At 30.6% G+C, this 10,160-nt stretch overlaps 1 non-coding gene across 1 annotated transcript; it reads right to left on the reverse strand.

Annotated features, from left to right (window-relative positions):
* Positions 1 to 6,135: 6,135 nt before the first annotated feature.
* Positions 6,136 to 6,207, reverse strand: TRNAP-AGG. The gene has a single exon. It is a non-coding gene; the product is annotated as a tRNA-Pro (tRNA).
* Positions 6,208 to 10,160: the final 3,953 nt, after the last annotated feature.

The raw sequence follows: 10,160 nt of genomic DNA on the forward strand, positions 1-10,160 counted from the left end.
CCAACAATTGCCACCGTTTAATCCCTATAATTCAAAAAGCACCTCAAAACACCCTTACGTTAAATTAATAACAACCTTGCCATTACTTTTTAATTAATTTTACAATAATACACTTTTACATTAATGTTTCTTTTTTTAGGCATTAATAAAAAAATAAATTATCAAATTAATTCCAAAAAATAAAATAAATATAAATGCAACAATATCTATATTTTTTTTGTTTTATTTCATTTCTAATTTAGTAATTTTAATTTTTTAATTTTTATTAACATCCTAAGAAAAAGAAACATTGTTGTAAAAGAGTATTAGTGTAAATACATGCTAAAAGAAACAAAAAAAAGGAGTTTCACTAGTTTACTATTAAGAGTGTTTTGAAGTACTTTTTTAAAATATAAAAATTAACAGGTTTTAATTTCAAAATGTAGAGACCAAATAAAATTTTACCCGTTTATATCTCATTACTTAATATGATGTACATATAAATAACGAGGAATATTAAAATAAATAATTCTTAATACATAACTGTGTGTAATAATATCACTTTATGAATCCCTCTAACATGCATTTAATGTATGTTACTCCACTCACTGTTCATATGAGTGGAGTAACATACATTAAATGCATGTTGGGGTTTGCCTCACTTTATATTTCGGTCCATTTTTGTCACCTTTACCTAAACAGTAAGGACAAACTAAAACAATTGATTTACTTGACCGCTGGTTTTGTGCCTCACGGAAATGAACGAAAAAATCACAATTTCAAGCAAAGTGCAGATCTATGTAACTCCTCTATTTGCTACCATAACTTGCAACTTTTTCCACATTTAAAAAGTACTTTTGTTCAATATGATATGCAGTTACTTGCTTCAAGTTCTCTCGCAGTTTTCAAATTCTGTATTTAAAATTTGGGTAATTTTTAATTGAGTCCTCATTATTTCTAGAAAAAAATTCAGAGACCAAAAGTTTACTAAATGAATCAATTAAATCCTTTCAAGTGTAAATTTATGTCATTCAAGCCCTTAACCCAATTCTTCCGTTAAAAAAATTAGTGACAATGTTAAGTTAAACATAAAAGACAGGTATATCCCTATAATCATATTAGTGATTTAAAGTACAATTTTAACCTTGAACATTTTGTTTTTCAATCTAACATCCTATTTATCAATTTGAGTGAATTATACATGAAAATGTAATTTGCTATCCATATAATTTCATCACATCTATAAAAATATAATAATTGTTAAACTAAATAACATATGTATTGAATATAATATTAAAAAAATCACAATAACATTCGGTCTAAAAATGAAATTAAAAGTATGAAAATCAATTAAATTCAAACTAACAAATACCTTAACAATACTAAGGTAAACTGAAATTTAAACACAAAAAATAGTTAATTGTCTTTTGAATTCTATAATGGAGAATTAAATGTCAACCCAATGTGAAATTGTACTATCCTATTCCTTGTTAACAGTGATAAGTTCTTCATTTTGAGGTTGAAGTACAGTCCACAATAGTTGTGTATACAACCCCACTGGTTGAGTGACATTGATTGAAACCTAACTAGCTTGTTGAGAACTATTGCCAATTGATTGTTCATTGACATCTACTTCTTGAGATTGTGGGTTAGTTCCATGCTGTCCAAAAAGAAAAAAAAAAGACATCAATTTCATTTAATAAAAAAAAAGAATCAATCTATTCAATATAATTCCATGATCAAATCAAACATATATAGTACCAAGTTATTAATCCATTTGTTAACATAACAAAACATATATAAGGAGATTCAATTACAAAATCAGACTTGTGCAGTTGATGAAGTGATATCGCTTGCCTGCGCATAAAAAATATCACCAAGTTTTAAGCAATTTAATGAAAAAAGAACCAAAAAAATCCTTTAGAATTAAATTTTTCATAACTAGATTAAACATGTCCACTTGATTAAACCTTATTTCTTCCTTGCACACAACCAATATCACCAAGTTTTAAGCAATATCTAGTGCAAAAGAAAAAAAAATCCTTTTGAATTAAAATTTTATAATTAAATTAAACATGTGCACTTGATGAAGTCCTATTGCTTCCCTGCACAACATCAAGATCAATATTTGTTAACTTCACCAAATGAAATTTAAAAAACAAAAATGACTCTTATGTTATACCTCTATAGTTCTTGTGGTTTTTGGAAAATTAGGGCAGCCCTTTTTGTTGTGCCCAAGACATTTGCAAGCACTACATTTGATAGTAAACCTTTTACTAGTTAGTTTGGTCTCACCAGGTTCTTTTGTTCTTTTCTTTTTCGGTCTACCAACTAGAGCCTTTATGTCAGGTGGTCCAACCTTCACAGGCACCACAACATTAGGGGAAGGTTCAACTTCCACTTCAGGCCAAGCACACTCATCAGGAATAGGATTTATAGTCCCCATGTATGTCATCATAAAAGATTCCTTGGTCAGATAATGATGCACATAATTTTCAGGTTGCCCTCCTTTATGAAGAATAACAGCTACTGCATGTTTGCAAGGCACTCCACTAACTTGCCACATCCCACATTCACACGTACCATCTGTAATATGTACCAGGAAGTTTCTATAGCCAGCTTGACAACATTCAAACAGCTCCCCTCTACCTCCAAAGACCTTAATTCTCCTTGCCTCATTTGAGGATTGATTTAGTCTTTCTCTAGCATATGGAGTCAAATGGTCTTGCCAAGTTTCACCTAACTGATATTTTTTCAACATTCTCACCATTAGTTGTCTACGAATATGCTCAAGAATGGTTAGGACAGGCTTATTCCTAACCTCATCCACCCACTTATTAAAAGATTCAGTCATGTTGTTTGTAACATGGTCATATTTCACATGATGATCAAACCCGCTTCTAGACCACTGTGCAGGTGGTATTTTTCTCAACCATTCATAACAATTTTGGTCTTTAGCCCTAATTTGACTCATTGCCTTCTCAAAGTCATACTGATTTGCAGCACTACAAGCTTTCTAGAATAACCCAATGACATTCAAACTAGGAAACTTACACTTCAAATTGGCAAAGATATGCCTAGCACAATATCTAGTACTAGCATTAGGCCAATATTTTTCCAATCCCCATAAAAGACCTTTTTGTCTATCACTATTAATAGTTATAGACCTATGATCATTAGCCCCAATGAATTCATACAGCAAAGATAAAAAATAACCCCAACTATCATAGTTCTCTACCTCACATATGCAAAAAGCCAGTGGAAAAATTCCACTATCAGCATCTAATGCAACAACAGATAACAATACTCCCCTGTATGGCCCCTTCAAATGACACCCATCCAATCCTATAAAAGGTCTACACCCAGTTAGGTACCCCACTTTAAGTGCAGGAAATGACAAAAAAAACCTTTGAAAAACTGGGCTATTTGACAATGGCCTATCAACCTTTACCTTAACACAAGCACCTCTATTCATTTTCATTAGAATGTGAGCATATTTCAAAAGTTTTCCATAGCAAGCAATGTGGTTAGCACCTAGGTTTTTTAATGCAATTTTTTTTGCCCTATATAGTTTTTGTTTGTCACATTTAATCTCATGTTTATCTTTTAACTCACTTCTTATGACATTTACACCAACTCTTGGGTTAGTTTGAATAAGTCCAGCACAAACTTTAGTTATCCAAGGTGCTGTTGCATCTTTGTTAATTGATTTAATCTGGCAATCATGTTTCCCTTTAATATACATAATTTTAAAAGTTATCCCATCAACCATCGATGAAGCATGAAGTTTCCAAGTGCATTTTGGATTAACACAACAACAAGTATACCTAACACCATCATTTTTAATCCTATTTAACTCAAAACCCTCTTGGATTGCATATTTCACCATAACCTCTCTTAATAATGCAAAAGATTCAAAGGTATTTCCTACTTTTAGACTAACTAAACCATTTAGATTTGGTTTCAACTCATTATCAACAATGGATTCATACATCTGTGAGAGACCATTCTCTTCATCAGATGAGTGCCCTCCGATAAAGTCATCCTCACTAAGTTTTTCAAACTTATCACTACCCATACTAACACCTATATTGACAGGATTTTCAGATCCTATTACAACACTTTCATGACATGATTGACCACCTAACCCAGTGTGCACCTCAAACTCAATAACAAGACAACTATTAGTAAAAAACTCCTCAAAAACCGAATACAATTCACCATCATTTGAAATTAGCTTCCTCTGCCTACTTTTAGTCCATGGCAACACAACAAAAATTTCAATCAAATCCATTTCATTGTGTCCATACTTAACCATGACTTCTAGAATTTCATGAAACAACCTAATAATCTTATATTCCTCTGGGTCCCTATATCCTATCTCATACACCGCCCCATTAATTTTAACCAACAAAAAAAAAAGTAACATGAATACCTGCATCAATTTTAAAACAAAAAAGTATTGCATCAAAAAATGGCTAAACTAATACAATTTTATTTAGCAAAGAATAAAAAACTCAACCTAAATGAAATATACATGTAATTCGGTTAAAAAAAGTATAAAAGAAAATTCAATCTAATACATATAAAAATAAAAACTGAAAAGAAAAAATAACCCAACAACTATAGAGAATTTAGTCTAATATATATAAAAATTACCACTCATAATAACACATAGAATTCAATTTTACATGAACAAAAAAGCAAATACAATGAATTCAATCTTATTAATATAACGATACCAATTGGTTGAAATGAAATATTGTACATATACAACAATTCAAGAAAGCCCATAAAATAGGCAAAATAAGTTCAATAAATACATATATAAATATGGTGTATTTGGTCTAATTATTATATAAAGAGCAAATTAAAAAAAGTATATTAACAAAATACAACATTCAATAAAAAAAATCCACCAATAATTAAACATAGTTTGTCATTTAGAAAAATAGACTTGAAAAACCTAATTTTCACAAAGATCACTAAATATGGAAACAATTTTATCATAAAATACTTGCAAAAATCACTTAAAAATTAGAGTTACTAACCTTTAAGCTTGGCTTCTCTCCAATACTTGAACTCAACCAATGCTAACAAAGCTTTGGTCAAAATCACAGTAGATTTATATAACATTTTTGGCGCCATCCCACGTTCTCTCAATCCCTCCTCTCACATGAAGAATACAACAGTTTCTTTTGGAGGTTTTTTTTTTTTTTTTCCGCTTGAAAGAACTTTAACTTGGTTAGGTGAATTGACTTTACTTGAAACTATTGCCACCTGTAAGCAAACTATTGCCACCTGTCAAAAATAAAAGAATGAAGAAGGGTTTAATTGTTCTTTTACTAAAATGTCCTCAACGTTGTTAATATTTCTAACTGAAGAGTTAAGTTAAGGACTTGAATTATATTAATTTGTACTTGAAAGGATTTAATTAATTCATTTAGTAAACTTCTGGTCTCTGAATTTTTTTCTAGAAATAATGAGGACTCAATTAAAAAATACCCTTAAAATTTTGAGTTCCTTTGGGCAATTGCTTAGGAGAGTATCTTTCCAAAATTATTGGCTTTGGGATAGTTGTGCGCTGTCACAACGCAACTATCTCAAATGGGCTCCTAACGTAAATATCCTAAACTTATATATAATTTAAGAGAAAATCTCTATTAAGTTATTGGTTTGTCGGCTCTTTTCTTTTACTGCTTGGAACAGATGATAATAATATTATTATTATTATCATTATTTGTCCACCAAGTTAACATTTTATTTTATGATAAATAGAGAACTAAAAAAATTTATAATTACATTGCCACAACGCAGCTGTCTCAAATGGGTTCTAATCATAATTATTCCAAACTTATATATAAAGTTATAGAAAAGAATGAGAGAAATTGATGACATTATTTGTTATCTGTCTACCAAAGTTAACATTTTTATTTAATAATCAATAGAGAAGTAAAAGAATGTGTCATTGTACCTTATATCAAAAAAATAAAAATAAAAATAAAAATTTGTCAAATTACCTTATCCGTACTATTTCCGTAATTTGCAACAAGTTAAAGCTCATATAGGGATCAGTTGCTATAAAAACAGCAAGTTGGGAATGATTAACGTTGCTTGTGATCCAAAGGGTAAACATGGTATTAAAACAGCAAGTTGGGGGCATTCCGAGAATTGAACTCGGGACCTCTCGCACCCTAAGCGAGAATCATACCACTAGACCAAATGCCCAGGTTATTTTCTAAATGCTATTTAAAATTTTATTTCAAAAGCTCGTGCCAAAGCTTGTCACTTCAAAGTAGTTGAAATATATTTATAATTTGAAAGATACTCAATAAATTGATAACCTCGATTAAATAATATTTTTATCGGTTCCAACCTAGAACCAATATGGTAAATTAATAAGTTAATAAATTTATTAGATAATAAATTTTCAAAAAAAATTATTTTTACTAATACATATAAACAAAATACATATGATATGTCTAAGGTTTCTTTGTTGTACTAGCATAATGATTTATGCATTTTATTTTGATCAGTGTTGTTTTCTTTACACCATTCAGTTGACAAGTTATTGTTATATTCAATGTCCCATGTTAAGAGAAATAATAGAGAGATCGACTCAACATATTGCCTAAAAAAAGTCTTTATCGATGGATTACCATGTAATCATGATTAAGTCAAATAATCTAGGTAAGGAATTATCAAGTGACTAATCCACTCAATTAAGATCATCAAACTAGAAAAAGGAATCACTACATTTTTTTAATTGTACTATCTTTATATTTCGTAAAATTCTTATTATGAACGTGATATTATCTTTCTAAATAAATAAGTTATTAATTTATCAATGTATTAATATTTGTTAAATTAATAGATTTTTCATAGTCGTCAGGCTATTAATTTATTGAAGTTCTACTTTATTTAGAAGTAAAATGATTTTTGATAATTGTAGCGTAATTACATATTTTCAACTAAAGAAAAAAAATAACATTAATTTTTGAACTAATTAATTAATAGTGTTATTCTTTTATTTAAGATGATTCAAGGATATTTTTAAGGCTGTTTAAATTCGGTATTAAAGAATTTGGTCGAAGTACTATATTCTGAAAACTTCAATTTTATTCGTTTATGATCACTTTCAAGGGTGAATTTGGAAAACAAAAGAATAAAACAACAACAACAACTATTGGAAGAGGACGCACAAAACACAAATATAATAGCAAGTCCGTTTATAATTGCATCAATGAAATGAAAACTGAAATAGATAAGAGTTTTGGCAATGATTTGCCATCGAAATATTGCAGTTGGTGAGGCATATATTGCAGGCAAGATTTTTTTTATGATTTACCAGATTACCAATAATTAGCAATCGATTATCAATGATTGCTGAATCGATTAATCTGAACTAACAAAAACAAACGATAGTACACCTGTCAAAATAAGAAAACCAATGACTGCAATAGTCTCCAATATGGACAACCGTTTTAGACAATGCTCGTGAGACTGTAGAGTTCGGATGCATGATACGAATAGTATAGTTTGGAGAAATCAAATGAAGTAGAAAAATTAGATAATAAATAAGATTAATTAGAGAAAACTCAGATTTTCAAATAAGTATTGGTTATTCGAGAAGTCAATAAACTCTTAAATATAACTTTCGAGTTATAAAAATAATAATACTCCAGACTCTTTTTATAGAAAAATTTTATATAATAAAATTTATTTACGATTACAACCTAAAAATTAGTTACACTAAGCATGTTTTCACATAATGCTCTACTATATACATATATTTCTATAAAATAAATGCAGCTACTTTGACTAATTCAAAATCAACCAACACTATAAAATTAAGTAAATAAAATAAATAATTTTAACTATTTTAATGTATCAATGTATTATTTTATTCTTTTTAATTTTTATTAATTCTCAATCACATCTATATATTTGCTTATGCAAAAGCTAGATGAAGATAGAATTTTTTCAATTTTAGTCTTATAAATAAACCAAAGTTTAGTGTGGAAATGAAATAAATGAAAGAAGTGGATCCTCAGCTTCCCCTAGAGTCCTATATATTCAAGTCCTTAGTCCTGATAAAAGTTTAATTAATCATCTTAGTAGATTATGGCTGCTGCCATGTACACATCCATTCGTTCATTGGAAAACAACACCAACATGGGCTCTAGCCCGTTGTTTGTTTTGTGATCATATCCACTTCAATAATTTAGCTCCGTAAGTTTCACTCAAATTACTTCAATAAACTTTTAATTTCAAGCAAATTAAAGAGCACATAATTAACCTAACATTTTCAAATACCAATTAACTCACGCATCTAAAACATGGGTGCATGCATGCAGTGGCTTAAGAGGCGTGGAAGAAATGCCTTGAATTACTAACAAAGTGTTGGCTCCACTAGCAATGGAGTCCCCTTAAGTGGCGTGACTGGGTTTGCTCCCCAGTTCGAGTCGCAGGGAAGTCGCCTTTGTTGGAAGAACCTGTGCCTCTCGGTTCGAGCGGGGACTTTTAGTATGGATTGTGGTACAAGTTTAAAGGTGCCTCCCATAGTTGGGACCATCCCCAGGATACTTCGTGGTCAAAACCAAAAAAAAAAAAAATGCCTTGAATTGATGCAGTAGAGAAGCTCAAATCAGGTTCCATTTCAAAGTTTCATCTTTCCTTAGAAGTTCAAAATTTTAATGTGAATAATTGATTTCAAGACCTATCATTTATTTTTTTCTTTCATTTTTTTTAAATTTGGTGAATTATGATGCAGAATTGATGCTTTTGGGATTCATGTCGCCAATTTTGGCCGTTGCTCAAACCTCTATATCTAAAATCTGCATGCCCACCAATCCGGCCGTAAACCTCCCCAATCCGGCCAATCCCTGGAAACACAGGAAATTATTCGAAACTTATCTTCAATACATAATCTGTGGCGACAGCTAGCTGGCACTGATGATGAGGCTGCAAAAAAGATCCCATTGCAGTTTCTCATTCTTGTACTTCTAAAGTATGCCCTGAGTAGAAGTAGAACAATTTTTTTTTTCTATTTCTTCTTTTATTATATTATATTATATCTATATCTTTCTTATGGTGATTCAGTTGTTACGAATGATCAAAATTTTGCAGGGAAAGGTTTCTTTAATATCAAAAGATTGGATCCATCGGCTACACATTTTATTTTTGTAATATCAGTCACGCAGATTGTATATAGTTCTCACTATGGCTTTGGGCAGGGCTAGGGTAAACATGATTCATTCACCACGTAGATATTCACAGCGAACTCAAAAGGCTTTTTTAAAAGCAATCACTTTTTACTCACATTTACTTTGTTGGAATTGGTGCCCATGATTCGCTGGACCATCTAATCATTTTAGATAAGAGTTTCAAATGACTATTATAATTTTAATTGGACTCTGAGAGTCATGAAATTTTTTTGGTTGACTTGGCTTCTTTATAAACACACCTATTGTACACAAAAAAAAGGTGTGTGTGAAAGGCATGAGAATATGTAAAACATATAAGAAATACAAAGAAACCTCCCAAAATGTGCATGTGTGAAAATGAGAGAAAATAAGAAAAAACGGCAATGGATTCTTTTAATTTGATCAAAGAAGATTTTTGTTAATTATGATTATCCTCCGGCCATAAATATATGGTTGCACGAGGATTTTCCTTTGAGGTTATCCTTTGTCTCTAATCAAATGGACAATGACATAACTTTATTGTGATCCGCTTCTGCGTTCAGGATCAAAAGGTATACTTTTAGATCTCTCATTAATTATATATTGAATATGCACAAATATAAACATATTTAGCTAATCTCATGTATTTAATAATAGTGATACAGCAGACTTTTAAATTAGTAGGAAATATCAATTTACTTGAGAGAATTTGGCGCATTTTTAAGTACTTTCAATTTAATTTTGGGTCTGATTTTATGCAACCTATATCACTTCTTGCAACTTTACATGATTATGATTTTAGCAAGTTCCTCAGCTGGCTAGAATAGCTGAATCGATTAATTAATTTCCCTTTTATCACAAAAGAATAGGGATAGGGATGGCAATGGGGAGGGGAGGGGAGGGGACCAATCTCCCCGTACCCATCCCCGATATTTTGCGTATGTCCCTGTTCCCTCTCCGTCCCCGTCAGAATTACTTGAGAGAATCATCATCCCC

This window comes from Citrus clementina, unplaced genomic scaffold (assembly GCF_000493195.1).
Source record: "Citrus clementina cultivar Clemenules unplaced genomic scaffold, Citrus_clementina_v1.0 scaffold_6, whole genome shotgun sequence".
Taxonomy (NCBI): Eukaryota; Viridiplantae; Streptophyta; class Magnoliopsida; order Sapindales; family Rutaceae; genus Citrus; species Citrus x clementina.